This window comes from Miniopterus schreibersii, assembly GCF_964146895.1.
Source record: "Miniopterus schreibersii genome assembly, chromosome: 17".
In the NCBI taxonomy this organism is placed as follows: Eukaryota; Metazoa; Chordata; class Mammalia; order Chiroptera; family Miniopteridae; genus Miniopterus; species Miniopterus schreibersii.
Window position 1 is genome coordinate 1,699,439 of NC_138117.1, and position 15,788 is coordinate 1,715,226.

Below are 15,788 nucleotides of genomic sequence, written 5' to 3' on the forward strand. Positions count from 1 at the left end.
GGCCGCCGAGCGAGACGAGAGAGAGAGAGAGCTCATCCCCCGACGTGACCGACACCGCTCGGCGCCGAGAGGGAGGAAACGCTCAGAAAGGGCGACAGCGAGCGCCGGCCGGTGTGGCTCAGCGGTCGAGATCGACGCATGCACCAAGAAGTGGCCGGTTCGGTTCCTGGTCAGGGCACAAGCCCCGGTTGCTCAGCTTAGTAAGAAGGAGCCGCCTAGGGCCCTAAGAATTCCCGATCAGCTTCTTACTCAGTGCCGTTGTGTGTTATGGTTGACACGTGTGTTGGCATTTTAATAGCATTTAAAAATACTAGGCTGGCAAGATTTCCTGAGGAGCAGGACGAGTTTTACAGATAATGGATTAGATTATTTATGCCAAGATGCAGGATGCTCACGGCAGGGTTATTGCCGACGACAGACCTTGCGTCTTACTGAACGGAACAACAGTCGCGGAGCAGGATCCTGGTCGAAGCTAGTCCCATGAAGGCATCGTGTTTTCCCGAGGAATAGATCGGTGCACGTCCACACAGCGCCGTGAGGGAGCGGTGTTCGTCCCATCCCGATACCTGACGGCTCCTGAAACACACCACCGTTTAATTAAGTTTCCAGCGCTTTCTCTCTAATCTAGCAAATGGAATCGCCGTGGCCCGTGGTTTGCCGTTCCCCTGGCTGGATGACTTACTGCTCATACAGGCGGAGTAAGTCGGCTACAAATCATCCCCCATCCTCGGGGGAGAGCGCGGAAAATTAATTGGGCCGGTTTCCTGGAGAAGGCGATTCTAGGCTGTCCGTCCACACGCACACTTTGAGGCTATAAAATGAACCCCTTTCCATCTCTTTTTAGAAAGAAACATGGAGCCAGATGTCTTCGTCGTAGTCAATCGGTTCTATTGATGCTCGTGATCAATTGGCCAATCACGCTTTTCAATCTCGGGGGGGAATTAGGAAAACCTTGTGCTTCTTACGGTTTTAAATCTTGTGGTTTTTATCCGAACACATGCAGTAGCCCGAGAGCAACCTAGAGGCTACATTCAATGTGCTTCTAACGGATTTGGGGGCTGATGAAAAGCAATGAAAGAACCTGTGCAAGGCCACTCGCGAGCCAGGCGCTTAAATCGCTCCTTTGCAGAACCTCTGTGGTCCTCCGACTCTTTACCACATAATTGGGGTTCTTAGCTTTGATATAAATACACAAAAATCGTATGTCGTCTTTTGAATATTGCTAATGCTGCCAATTAAAAGTTGTGTTCATTCTTACTCTCATCCACCCCCAAGCCTTACTGAAGGAATTGTTTTGGCTGAGGCCAGGGTAGGATGCACTGTCCTGAGGTCATAATCCTGAACCCAGTTTAGGCCCCAGGGTTCTCTGGGGAAACACGTAGGCAACCGGCCTAGTGCATCTGCCGCCTCCTGTGGACACCATGTGGATAAAACAACATCGCATTGTACTAAAAACTGGGATGAGTATTTTATGTGCTTCAAGATTTAATCTTTATAAACTCAAAGGTGAAAAATACCCTTATCAATGCTACAAGGACCTGAGTACCTGGTATGTGAAATTACTCCAACAACGTCACAAATTTCTAGCGAAACGCTTGAGTTCCCAGTCTCTTATTTATTTATTTTCATTTATTTAAATTTATTGAAGTGACATTGGTTAATAGGATCAGACAGGTTTCAGGTGCGGATTTCTATGTTCCCACGGTTTCCCGAGACCAGAATCCTTAGCAACACCTGGAAACTGAAAATGCAAATTCTCGGGCATCACCCAGAACTAACAAACCTGAAACAGCAACACTGGCGGCAGGGTCCAGCAATCTGCATTTTTTTCAGCATTCAAATTGGTCTTTATTATAGATTTTACTACTACAGAGTAATAAAAATTAAATTACTGGTGAGATTAATTGCAAAGATTTTATAATTTAATTCAAAACCTGATAAAAGAATAAAACTTTTTTTTCACTTTTCGCTCTTTTATTTTTCAACTACAGTTTACATCCAGCGTTATTCTGTGTCGGCCTCAGGGTACAGCATAGTGGTTAGAAAATCAGGCACTTTACAGAGCGGGCGCCCCCGTTGCTTCACGTACCCGCCTGGCCCCACCCGTAGTCATCACAATATCGACGACACCCCCTGTCCCTGCGACTCTTCTGTAACTACCGGCCTGTGCTCGCAATCCCTTCACCGTTTTCACCCAGCCCCCCAACACCCCTCCCCTCTGGCAACTGTCAGTCTGTTCTCTGTGTCTATGAGTCTTCTTCTATTTTGTCTTTTAGTTTATTTTGTTCATTAGGTTCTACATATGAGTAAAATCATACGGTACTTGCCTTTCTCTGACTGGCTTATTTCACTTAGCATAATGCTCTCCGGGTCCCTCCACGCTGCCCCAAAGGGTAAGGGGCCGTTTTTGTCTTTTTCACAGCTGCGTAGTATTCCACGGTGTGACTGTCCCACAGCCTTTATCCCCTCGTCTGCTGATGGGCACTTGGGCTGCTTCCAGATCTTGGCTGCTGTAAATTGTGCTGCAGTGAACGCAGGGGTGCATGTGTTCTTTGTAATTAGCGGCTTGGGTTTTTTCAGATATATTCTCAGAAGCGGACTTGCTGGGTCATAGGCAGTTTCATTTTTAATTTTTTGAGGACCCTCCGCATTGCCTTCCACGGCGGCTGCGCCATCCGCACTCCCACCAGCAGCGCCCGGGGTCCCCTTCCCCGCACCCTCGAGGGCACCTGGTCATTAATTCACTGATGGCGCCACTCAGGCAGGTGTGAGGTGACACCTCATTGTGGTTTAAATTTGCATCTCTGATGATTAGTGACGCTGAGCATCTGCAGTTTAACAAGCTCTCCAGGTGGTGCCAATACTCGCAAAATTTTAGGATTAAACTATAAAAACGATACTTTTTTAAAGATTCTAAATTACTCCCTCCAGATAAGGTTTTGAAGTGGTACAGACATCTTCGTAACAAGCATTAATAACAGGTTACATAGGGGACGGAAATGAGAAATGAAACTGTAATTATTAGTAGGTAATGATTGTTTGCCCAGAACATACAAAAGAACTTACTGACAAATTAATTAAATTTATTAGAAGGTTTAGCAAAGTGGTCATAAAAAGATGAGCGAACATACGCGGCCTCGATTTCTATATAAAATCAAGAAACAATCAAAAACATAATTATAAAATACATCATTTAAAATTTTAAATAAAACCACGTATTAACTGAGAAAAATCCAACAAAGGTTTGTGTGAAACCTGTGCATTAAAACTTAGAACACCGTAATGAAAAGCCTTAAAGACCTAAGTAATTCGTTTAATATTTCAAGTTCGAGCACAGAAAGATTTACTGCGGTAAGGACATAGTCCTCTCCAAGTTGTTCTAGACATTTAATGATATCCTAATAAAAATTCCAAATCGAGTTTTTTGGCCTGGCTAGTTAGTCTAAAGTGAACAGAGGCCAGCCAAGATCAAAGCAAGGCCAGGGCCGTGTGGAGAGGAGGGAATTACTCCAGCACCACGGAGCTTCCTTATAAATCTGTAACGGGCACAGCAGTGCTGCTCTGGCGATTAGAAGACAGATGGAGTGAAGGCGATAAAATACAAGTTTCAAAACAGACATACATGCAGAGGAAATTTTTATATCTGACAAAAATAACATGACAGACTGTCAAGAATAAAACTGAACGATTAGGCAGCTGGAAAAATGTTTATCCCCATTTTAGAAAAAAGGAAGGAAGGAGAGAGGAAGGGAGGTGGGCAGGAGGGAAAGACAGGAGGCGTCTGCATTACTTTGAAAATTCGCGTCGGGCCATGTCGCCCTAAATTTAACGTTGGCTGCAGCTTCGTTGGCTACGCCGGCCGGCTGCCTCCTGCACGCTCCCCCCTGGGGATCGAGCCAGAGACCCCGGCCTGCGCCCCGACCGGGACTCGAACCTGCAGCCTCCCGGTGCGCAGAACGATGCCCACCCGACCGGGCCACGCCAGCCGGGGCCGGTAGCCCGGGTCCAGCGTGCTTCCGAAGGTCAGGCGGGGCTGGATGCCGCCGAGCTCTCCTGTTCGCGCGTCTCACCTGCTTTCCTCTCCTCTTCAGTTACATTATGCAGATGCAGGCTTGGAACGCTTTAAAATTAACATTTATATAGAAATATATCAGAAGTGAAATCTGACACTGTATTTAAGCAGATGTGATTACACACAATATAAATGTGAACACGCAGGTTACGTCAGCGTGGAAGTATAGTAAACACACACGTTTATATATAATCTGGTTCCCCGTTTGTTTTGACAAAATGACATTACGATTTTAACGACTCCTGCATATAATTCATAATTCATCATACCGGGGTTAAAAAATTGGCTTCCCCATGGAAATAAATTTGCAGACTTATTAACTCTTTGACATGGAAATCATCGGCTCCCACTGGGAACATTTTAATCGAGCAGTAGCTGCGACTTCAGAGCGCGAGATGGAACTTTGAAACCCTGTTTAAAATGATCTCCGTTAAAGACGGTGTAATGATAGGTTACGTGAGCCGAACGCAGTTTCGGTGCCGAGGATCTTCTCCTTCATTCCCCAGCTATGTCTCTACCGTGCCCCAAATACTCCGCTGCTTCAGTGTCGAAACCCCTGCGTCGCAGAATCCGTGGGGGGCTGTAGAGACGACTGGAGGCAGAAAGAGAAATCTCTGAGTATTTAACATGAAATAACCCGAAGGAAGTTCTGGTCAGGACACTGACCAGCTCTTTATGTTCGGTGGATGCCCAAGCTCCCTAAACCCTTATTTCTCTGTAAAATAGCAAAATATAGAACCTTAACCTCAGAGAGTCGTAACGGACAAGAGGTAAAGGATGTCCAGTCATTCACAGGCCTTCGCGGGGACCGACGGCTTCAAAGCCCTGGGTGCCGGCGACGTCACGGGCACGCGTCACCGGCGGTGGGACTGGGAGACAGACACCGCGCCGTCCAGTGGGTGGGCGCCGAGAAACACAGGCTGGGGAAGGACACGGCTGAGCCTTTCGTCATTGAGAGGGTTAACGATTTAAGCAAAACAACCAAGAACGTGAAAGCGCATTGCTATCTAACGTAAATAAATGATTTATGGGACCCTGGGCTCAAACTGTCCACGGGAATGTGACCCATCGTTGGCGGGACCACGGCAGTGCCACCCGGAGACGCTGGGAGGGGCAGAGGTCGGGTACTAATGAGGTGGACCCAGGACCCTGGCAGGAGCAGAAACAGACACAAAGGCCGAGAGGCCAGCGACATGGACGCTGGCGAGCAGTTCGTCCCGAGCGGCAGGCGGAGGACCCGGCGGCACGTCCAGAGCTGGACACGGGGGAGGGGGCGACTGTTTGCTCCCCTGTTGCCCTCGTGCTTGTCCCACCTGGGCAGGTGCGCAGTGGCCCCTGCGGCGGGAAGCGGGCCAGGTAGAGACCCCGACGCCCGGGGGACGGCAATGGCAGCTCTGCTCTGACCCGTTAGTTGAGGGGGACCCGCCCGGTTGTGGGAAGTCCGGCCACGTCCCAGCTACCAGAGTGCCCTTCGCCCGTGACACGTGACGCGGCCACATTTCTTGGTCTCTAGTGAACCCGCAGAAGCTCCTCTTAGCCTCTGAAGTCACAACAGGACTCACGTCTCTCGATCCGCCACCAGGCGGGACAGACCCTCCCTCAACTTCAGGGAAGCGCGAACTCAGCCGAGTTTGGAGAAAACAGACTTTCATTTCACTAAAAATAAACATAAGTGATCTTCAAACGATTAAGTTGTACTACTGAATGGGTGTGTTTTATAATGAAACTCACAGAATTTAAGAAAATGTGTTGACGGTGGGTTGCTTGTCTCGGTGACATCAACGTGATCGTTCTTACTAAGGATGGACCGTCTAACTTCCCACTCACTGCCTAGTAATCTGGCATCTCGCAGAATCCTGGTCTTGTCCTGTTTTGCTGTTAATAACCAAACCTTGTGGAAATAAATGCAGGACATTGGGCTCTGGTTTCTCCCTCCATTCTCACGGCGATGCTTATTTTATTTTTTTTAATTTATCTTTATTGTTGAAAGTGTTACAGATGCCGTGGCGATATTTTTAAGTTCAGAAGTTTTAGAAAACATCAAAACTGCCAACCATGTAGTAGAGTGAATGTTAATTTTTTAACAGTACTTGGGAAATGCTGATTTTTAGACGGCTTTTCCCCAGCACCCTCAGAGCTCCCTCGCCGACCTCTCTGCGTTTTGGGTGCATCTATTAAATTCTGAATCATGCGGATATTAATTGTTTGAAATGCCCAGCATCCAAGGTGCCGTCCCGGCAATACTGAGTTAATGTATTTATGCGAAAGCGCCAAACTTCACGTCATTTTCGGCGATCATATTTTTTTTTTACCTGGGCCTTCGTTTTATTACTTGACATTGTCAAAGCTCTTGTCTTCAGGCCACTCCGTAAGTATGGAGAGCTAACGTAATGGAGAAGGTCCGCGAGACTGACTTGTGGCGGAGGCTTGGCATTTACCCCCATAGAAAGAGCTGGAAATACCACCTCCGAATAAGCAAGCGCGGGAGAGACCGGGCCGCCTGAGAACCGGGGGCCGCTCCCTCCCGCCCCGGCCCCTGCTCTTTGCCCCCAGCCGTGGAGCCCCCAGGGCACCGTCCAGTGCCATCCAGAGCAGAAGCCCGAGTCCCGTCCCGGAGGCGCTGGAAGCCGAGCTCCCCCCCAACCTTCCTGTTTGTATTCCCAAGGGGTCCCCCGAAATGCACGGCGACCCCTGGGCCGGGGCGAGGGCTGTGGGTCGACTGCCTCTCCTGTCTGTCCCCACTGGGCGTGTCTGAGGCCCTTGTCCCGAAAGAGCGGAGCCCACAGCCGGCTGCCTCCCCCGCTCCGGCTACTGCGAGGATGCCCGACTGCAGGTCACAGGGGACGCGTCTGCTCACAGCGAGCTACTGGAAGGCCGGCGAGAAGCGGGCAGGGAGGGGCTCACCTGCCAACCCCACGGCCTTTGTCACCGGGCCTTCCCCCCCCCCCCGGGATCGCGCCGGGAGCCTGGTGGCATCACTGCTGTCCCGTCCCAGGTCCATTCTCCGTGAGCGGTTATTAACAGCGTTCTTTTTAACCGGAGCACCGTGAGGGTCGGGGCCTTCGTGCGACACGTCTCGGGCGCTTACACGTGTGTGGCCTCACGACTCTGCAGACCGAGCTGCGTCTTGCTTTTGGAAGATGTGATTGGAATGTACGCCTTTCACTTCCTCCAGCTCCTGCTTCCACCGGAGCAGGTAAGCGTCCTATCGGTTCGGGTTGTTCCTTACAAACCCACGCGCGTTAAATTAGTTTTCAAACTGAATTCAGGAACCGCCCCGTGATGAGCATGGTAAGCGGATGCACCGTGACACGGGGTTCCAGCTCCAGGAGCCGTTGTTTCCTGGGATTTTCCGCTCAGGTCTCTGCACACATAGGCAGTGAGTTTACCATTTATCACGCTAGCGGCTAAGGCACGACGCAGTAAGTGCCATAAGTCATTTCTACACCGGGCACACCGGAGGAACTTGCTTGGTTACACACTCGTGATAGCTTCTCTGTTTTCTCCCTAAAGCAAATGTAATACACTCTCTGCAATGCCAGGTGGAAAAGTAATTATCTCGAAAGCAAATACAGCTGTAGCTGAGGGGGCGCGACGCTCCCAACACTTCGTCTTTGTCTGGCCTGGAGGAGCCACACGTACCTAGCGACAAAGCCAAGCCTAATATTTCCGTGTCTAGTTTGTCATCTAAAGTTTCCTGGGGTCTTACTGAGAGCACGGTGGTGTTTAGTCATCGGGAAAACAAAGAAAAGGGACCAGGCCTGGCCGCGTGGCTCATCTGGTTGGGGCGCCATCCGGTACACCAGAAGGTGGCGAGTTCGACTCCCGGTCAGGGCACCTACCTGGGTTTCGGGTTCAATCCTGTCCCAGTCGGGGCGTGTAGGGAAGGCAACCAATCGATGTTTCTCTCTCACACTGATGTTTCTTTCTCTCTCTCTCTCCCCCCCACCCAGATCAATAAATATATCATTGGGTCAGGATTAAAAACAAATAACAAATAAAGGCACCCAAAAGGGGGATCCAGTGGGCATAGCCCTGAAGCTCTCTTCTCCCTCTGACACGAGGTGAAGTGAGAGATTAGAATCCTCCGTGGAGGGACGTGGAGATGCGTGGCCCTGAACTTCACGGGGCAGGGGATGAAGGACAGGGTCTTCGTGGTGAGCAGGCGTCTTCAGGGAAGACGCGGGTATCGATTCTGGAAGAGGGGACGGGGGCCCTGCGAGGAGCCGAAGTTCTAGGAGGGCAGGCGGCCACGGCAGCGATTCTACAAGGCCCTTGGTAAAGCTTGGAAAGGGACCCGCAGCGTCCCGGCCCCGAGCACGAACTCTCAGGCTCCCGCGCAGGCAGGGGCCTGGGGCACAAGTTCCCCCACGCGGAGGGGCCTGCGTGTTGGGAGCAACGAACTAAAAGCTCAGTTGGTTCTTAGCCGTTTCTTTGGGGATACAGAGCCCGATCTCGACAGGTCTCACGGGGCTCGGCGTGAAACTCTGACGCCCACGCGGACTGCCCCTCGGGTGGCCGTGTTAGCCTCAGGCTGGCCTTGTTATCCTTAACGATGGGAAGGAAGGGCGTTACAGACGCAAATACGCTGCACCCGTTCATGGGCATTGCCGTGGCCAATACAGCCGCGTAAGTAACACACTTTATATAAAATATCCTGCTGGGTACGTAAGATATTTTACCAGGAGAACTAATTCTTGCAACATTTTGCTTGGATATTAACAGGGATTCTTGCAATGTTAGGGAACGTTTACCGGATTGAAGTTGACTTTGCCCGACACCTGCGGACATCCCTAATCCTGCAGTCGGACGTGTGCGCAAACAGCGACAGCTGCTGTTTCTCCAACATTTTCAGTGATTTTCATCTCATTCCCTATTCCTACAGAAATCGCTCCCAAAATATCAACATACGTATTCTGCAAAACCGTGCGCCCTGATGGACATCGAATTAAGAGACAATCTGAGAGAGTATTAACTGCATGTAAAGCTTGGTGCTGGTGCGCGGGAATAAAAATAGACTAAAAAATTACTTTCCTGAAGAACACGTAATGTGTAATTGGCCTCAGGAGGCGTATATGCATGAATATCTAAGTAATTATATATTTGCTTAAAGAGTATGCAATAATTTTATAAAACCACTAATTTAGAAAACTAAAAGTTCATAGCCCATTAAATGCCCAATTGTAACACAGGTAATCAAATAGGCGAGTTCAGAGGGAGATCAAGCTTCAGGTCCTGCGGAGTCCCGCGCACACCTGCCACCAGGAGACTTAACTCGTACGCGCAGGACTGTGGGGTCACAGGTTGTGCAACCTTATAAACAGCACCTGCTGCAGCAATTTCCAGGCCTTATTCTAAGTATACAGATGCCAACAATGAGCAGTGGGTTATTCATGCACCTTTCAAATATATCTTCATTGTCGAAGGTTTTACAAATGTCCCCCTTTTCCCCCATTGGTCCCCTCCCCCTGCGCCCTCCCCCCAGGCCTTCCCCACACTATGGCCTGTGTCCGCTTAATCTCTTCCCACCCCCTCCTCCCCTCTGAGATCCCTCGGTCTGCTCCATGCTTCTGTGTGTCTGGGTCTATTTGTTCGTTGGTTTTATTTTGTTCATCAGATTCCACCTATGAGTGAGCTCATGTGACACTTGTCTTTCTCTGACTGGCTTATTTCCCTTAGAATACTAATCTCCAGGACCTGTAACATTTTATTAAATATTTTAAAATCTTCCACTGTTATCTTTAGCTTTTAAACCAAGAATTGGTTTTATTTTTTCAAATATCAATTGGATACCTATCTTAATGGACTTTTAAAAGATTCCTCAAAACATATTTGCTATGACCCATTAATAATTAATTTTAAGATTAGCAATTCAGATCTCATTAATATAAATTCAATTTTACACCATTTATGTTAATGTATTATTTAAAATTCTATTTATATTAATGATGCTTGGATTTGTAATCTTAAATTTGTTTGATATTGCTTGACTTTATATTTCTATAATTATATTTATCTTTTCATATTAAATATATGTATTTAATCAGCACACAGTTTTGTAATGCTTTTAACACATTTAAGATGAAGACGTGTATACAATACACTACGGTAAACTTAGTGGCAGAAGAAAACCCTGACAGCTCACTATATATACGGAGAAAAAAGATTAATAAGCAAACTCTCCAGTTAGATGCAAAGGAAGAGAAACCTTTTGCTCTGTTGCTTACGTATCCCGAACAACCCAGCTGTGTTCAGAGTCAAATGCAGAGAAGTGGGGTCCGTTCCTGCTGGTGCGGTTTCAGGTCCCACCCTCCTCTCTGCAGAACAGGCGATTTCATGGCCTGGGGCGGAACATCAGGAATGCCTCTGAAGCGGCGTCATGTTGTGAGACTGAGGATGTCCGCCATCCGTCATCGTCGAAATCCTGCTTCTGAGCCTCACCATCCCTGAGTCGCCCACGTGTGTTCTAACAATTCAGAATCTCCGCCTCTTCAGATGGCACAGAAATCTGAGTGTCTCTAGCTGGCTGTGGCCTGGGACCTCCACCCGGGTCCTGACTGCTGACTGGTGTTCACACTCCAGTGCCGGTCGTGTGCTGGGGACACCTCGGCTGGGAGATGGAGCACGGTGAAGGCTTCAGTCAGAAGCCCAGCTAGGTCCCCACTAACTCTAGGGTCCTCCCCTAGGGAGGAAACGGATGCTGACCACACCCAGCTTTCCTTCTAAAACAGTCACTGCAGGAGATTCATTCCCTCAAAGACGATGGTACTATTTTAGCAAAATTTTCCTTTGGCTTTGAAGGGGAATTCTGAGAACCCAAAGACAAACATCGCCCTCAAAGCACTGACTCTCTTCCCTTGCACCAGGTCTTGCTGACAGCTATGCAAATGTTGTTGGGTGTTGTTTTTTTTTTTAGCAAATTGGTTTATAGTGAAATGATTTAATATAAGCTGAGAAAACTTTCAGCTCATAAATTCAGTATCTTGGGTCTTCTTCCAAGAAAAAGTGGTGATCAAGTATGTTTGTGCTTGTGACTCAGCAATTCCAAAACAAAAAATTCAAACTTTATGTTCTCAATATATCAAAATGCCCCATTTCTATATAGCAACCCAAGCCAGTGATGTCGAGGTCACGTGGCCACCGGGGAGGACGCTGGGAAACTCCCCGGTGCATCACTCGGGCCCAGCCATCACCAGCGGTGGAAAACACCCCCTTGGGCCGCTCTGCTCCCATCCGCTCCTGCCCTTCTCGGCGCTGCTCCGCGGGCAGCCGGCCCCTTCCCGTAGCCGCGCCTGTCACCCCCGTGGGGTGCTCCCCGGCCACACTGGCTGCGTCGGCGTCCGCTCTGCTTCCGCTGGGCCTACCCTCCCACCAGCAGCCTGCCCCCCTGCCCACACCCCCACGTCCAGCACGGTGGTCCTGCGCGGCCCCTTTCCTTCCCCTGCACCGTGGGAGAGTGGAAGCAGCTACGCGCACAGTTATCGTGAGATCCCAGCGAAAGGACTTGGAGTAATGCCGGCCCCGGGAGGGCCCGCTGCTGTTTTAAATCGCAGCTGTGCATGTACCGAGGCCGCGTAACTACAGTGAGAGAGCGGAGGGAAGGGCGGCCCACGAGGGCAGAGTTTCACGGGAGGACCGTGGAGCTTGAGCTGATCAGCATCCTGGGATCTACATAAAATTCCAATCTGTCTCTCCCCGAAGGCAGAGCACTGAAACGAGGGGAGAGGGCTCCGCAGCAGAATATTCGCTTACATTTGCATACACTTTAAAGTTTTTCCCATCCAAGACCAGTATTGGGAAGTCGAGATAAATTAACATAAATTTAATGGTATGAATAACCAGATGACTAGAAAAAGCATGAACTCCAAGCAGGGAGATGATTCGGCTGGGAGACAGGACTTGAACTTGCCACGGATTCTGAAGTTTGGTTTCAATTTCAAATGATCAGTCCCCAGACTTGAAAGGCTCTGGGTTCAGGCTCTTTGATCAAAGCTCAGCCAAGCCTGGTCTGAATCATATACCTTAGCAAGAATCCTCCTCAAAGGAGATTAAATTTATCCATCTCAAATTCACCTAAATTTTTCACAGCTCACATAAAGTTCATCTTCTGCCTCGGAGTCTCTTCTGTTTTCTGCAGAAATCCCCTGAAGGGAAATATTTCACTCCATCCTTTTATGCTGGGTTGGGTTTCAATCATGTATAGCTTTACATCTTGGTTTCCAATCGATGGGCAAACCCAGAAACGTTCTGCCAAGAAAAATGCTCCCGAGCTGTATTTTATTTTCAGAGGCAACAAAGATTTAGGGAGCTTTGATCTCTGGTGTCATTTTGGATGAAAAACCTCTAAAAATGCCCCACACGTCCCAGTGACACTTCAGTTGTGCATAATCTGTGATACTGAAAATTACATGTCATTTTAGTTGTAGAGTGAACATTTTAATTCACAACTAACCGAGGACCTTTTCGGTGAATCGTACAATATCCGAGCATCAGAGTTTACTAGCTGTTCCTAGTTAATGTGGGCAGATGTTTAATCGGTCTGAGTTTCTGCTTACACTTAATAAGCCACTGCATTGCTCACGTCCTTAACTCCAGTTGGTGTAATAATTAATGAGCAATTACTTCTAGTCCATGATTTGTTTCTAGAAAATTGATAGTTCATTTCAGTAAGTTATTTTTCCCCTTCAGGGGTTTTGTGGGCCACTTTTGAAAGTTCATTTATTAGAGTTTCATAGGAAAGAAACAAAAAAACACCTCAGATTTAAACCAATACATCACGTCCCGCGGTTTTCGGTAATTAGGCCTATGTAATGTATATGAAGTGACTCAAAATGTATGCCAGGCTTCAGGGTATGTTCTGCATTGCTTTGTAATGTGAAATCTAACTAATAAACACATGCATTTCTGAAGGTAATTAACTCCATAAATAGTGGGGAAAGTGCTGTTATGTTAAGAATTACATAAAGGCACAAGATGTCTATCAGGGAGAAAAAATAGTATTAAACGGGATTTTTTCAAGATCGCGCCTTGGGGATGGAGTCAGGGCCGCCTCCCCCAGGAAGAGCTGGGTGTGTCAGGGCCCTTCAAACGCGCTCTGTGTGAGAAAGCTAAGCCTTCGTGGCTACGTTGAGAAAAGGGGCGCCGAGATTGAAATTTCTGAGCGTGCAAGAAGTGCAGGGGGAGGATTCTCGAGCCCCTGGCTGCAAGAAGAAAAAGAGGCAAAAATAAATTCCTAGGAAAGGTGAGTATGTGCAGGTAATTCTACACGCCTGGGACTGACGTGATTCGCTCCCTTCTTCTTGTGTGATTTGTCCTAATCTTCCTTGGTTTCCCCCAAATATTCAACAAAGGCTTGTTAGGTACAGTGGCCATGGGCTGGCTGCGTGTTTTTGAAATAGAGTTCGTCTTAGATAAAGCAGAGAGAAATACCTCGTGACAGTCTCCTGCACATCTCACGAGACCTCCGTATATCTTCCCTCTGATTCTGGAGGCGGTTTATATATTTAGAGGTTATGTGGCCGGTGACCTTGTTCCTATCTTTACATGTATAAACTGGGCACTGGGCTCAATCATGAGGCACATTTATCCTTTGACTGAAATTCAGGGTAAGTGCTCAGCGGCGCCATCTCCAGGGAAACGGTCTACGGTCTCTTCCCACTTTATTAATTGAAAAAATAATAGGGAAGCTCTTACAGGAGGGAAACCAATTAAAAAACTAAATAATGTTGTCTTGGAGTCCTAATAGGTATGGATCATAAATCTTAAGAGTATTCCTCTTATCTGTGGAAAATGCACTCTCTTTGACGATCCATGAGACGTCTAGAGGGATTTTTACTAAGTGACAGAGGAAGATAGTTTGTGCAGACAATTCGGTGCATCCAAATCAGCTCAGATAATCAATGAGCAATACTTCAGCCGTATCTCCTCAAAATCATTACTCAGATGTTAACTGCTGTTATTACGTACGATAAAATTAATTCAGCGGTAATTATTGAGTTGAAAACCAAGCCTAAACCGTACAGCATGAATCCCTAGTAACAGAATAGTTTTCTATTCTGATACTCTGGCTTCCAGTGTTAGTCCTATCCTTTCCCCATGGCAGGAATTTAACACACGTGTTTTAAAATTTTAGGAGTTACAAGACTTACCTAAGACAAAACAGGCCTGTAATCTAGTAAGTGAGAAGAGTTAATTTCCAGGTCCTTGAATTTCCACAACTGAATGCACTTTATGCCCTGACATTGGCTCAGAGACTAAAGTACAACTTACAAGATATTTAGAAACATAATTATTTTTATTTTGCAAAATAAGTGTAGCTCTGAGGATCAGAGAACAGCATCTTGCCTTGTGATCTTGTGGGACGTCAGGATAAGTTTTCTCATCCATAAGATGGACGTGACAGCCGCTCAGCCCACAGAGCCGTGGCCCACGCAGATCAGCCGTGTCCCGTCCGCCCGTCGTGGGCGCGTCCCCCCGGGGTCCGGGCTCAGCACAGGTTAGCAGCTCCCGCCCTCCTCGCGGGCGCCCCCTTCTGGCGCCTAATGACTCTGGTTCGTGTATAAATCTTTGTTCAACAAATGACTTGTGGGTAGTTTAACCCACATGTTTGAAAACGCTTGGTTGCGATATTTTCCTGGCGCTTGCACAGGCTTTTCCTCCTTCGCAGTGTTTGTCCATCATGACCTGCTCCCCTCTGGATGCGCCGCAGAGCCAGAGAGGAGGAATCGTGCCGCAGGGCGCAGGGGGCCCCCTCGGCTGCCGTGTGCCCGCCGTCCAAAGGAGACGTCAGCTACGGGCCAGCCCGCCCGTGTAGACACCCAGGGAAGTCTGCGGGGGGGGGGGGACTTTTAACTCAGCACCTTCTTTATTTGCCCCACGACTACATATTGATAACGCAAAATCTGTTCCTTCAAGAAGTGCCCGTTGTAATCCTATCATATTATTGCAACAGATCAGGGACTCGGTGCTTCAAGTGCGGAGCCGCTGAACGCCCGGCAGGATTATCCTCTCGGAGCGTAATCCCGACCGGGAGGTCTTGATAAAGGAACGAGTGTGCTTCCCGCGAACAGCTCCCATCGCCTGTCACGAAGGAGGCGGGCGAACTCTGTGCTATAGGCTTAAACGTGTCGCTGCTGCTAGATTCTGTGCAGGGGATTTTTTTTTTTTTAATTTAATTTTATTGCTTTCGGTGTTACAGATGTCCCTCTGCAGGGGATTTTTGTTTTCTATTTCACCATGTTCATCAAAGTCAGATTTTATCATATTGGTGACAGGTTAAGACCAGAGGACATTATAATAAAAATGGGCACCCAACCCTGGGCCTACTAAATTTATAGTTTGTAAGTGTGGTTTGCAAAACACCATGAAAGAAAGACTGGGGTCCGTGTGCAAGAGCCCACTCCCCGGGCGCTGAAGCCGAGGCTCCTGCCAGCATCCCCTTTGTTCAAAGACCCAGCACTTCGCAGCCGCGACTGTGGCCACCTTGCACTGTACATTATTAGACTAAAAACCCCGATTTCCTAAGTGACTGCTGCTAAAATAAATCCGTAAGAGCTGTCAAAATGACCTCGTGCATGTCAACAAGTAGAGCTCCTCGAGAGGAGTTTTATATCTGTGCGATCATCTGCTGGGAACACTTGGTTAAAAGACAGGGAAAGACGGTGGCCAAAAGCGATGTCGGTCAGTGTCTGGGAAGCCCCAGGCACTGAGAGTCCGG

The 15,788-nt window shown here is 48.3% G+C and overlaps 2 long non-coding RNA genes across 7 annotated transcripts in view; one reads left to right on the plus strand and one right to left on the minus strand.

The window, feature by feature from the left end:
* Positions 1-15,788, plus strand: part of LOC308547241 — a 334,174-nt gene that overhangs the window by 286,317 nt on the left and 32,069 nt on the right. The window contains exon 9 of one of the 6 annotated variants that reach the window (XR_013997478.1): positions 1,992-2,237. The exons of the other annotated variants lie outside the window; for them this stretch is intronic. This is a non-coding gene — a long non-coding RNA (uncharacterized lncRNA). Of the gene's footprint in view, positions 1-1,991; positions 2,238-15,788 lie in introns of those variants that run through there. 6 annotated transcript variants of the gene reach the window in all.
* LOC308547242 overlaps positions 1-15,788 on the minus strand; it is a 153,108-nt gene that overhangs the window by 6,602 nt on the left and 130,718 nt on the right. The gene's annotated exons all lie outside the window — the stretch shown is intronic.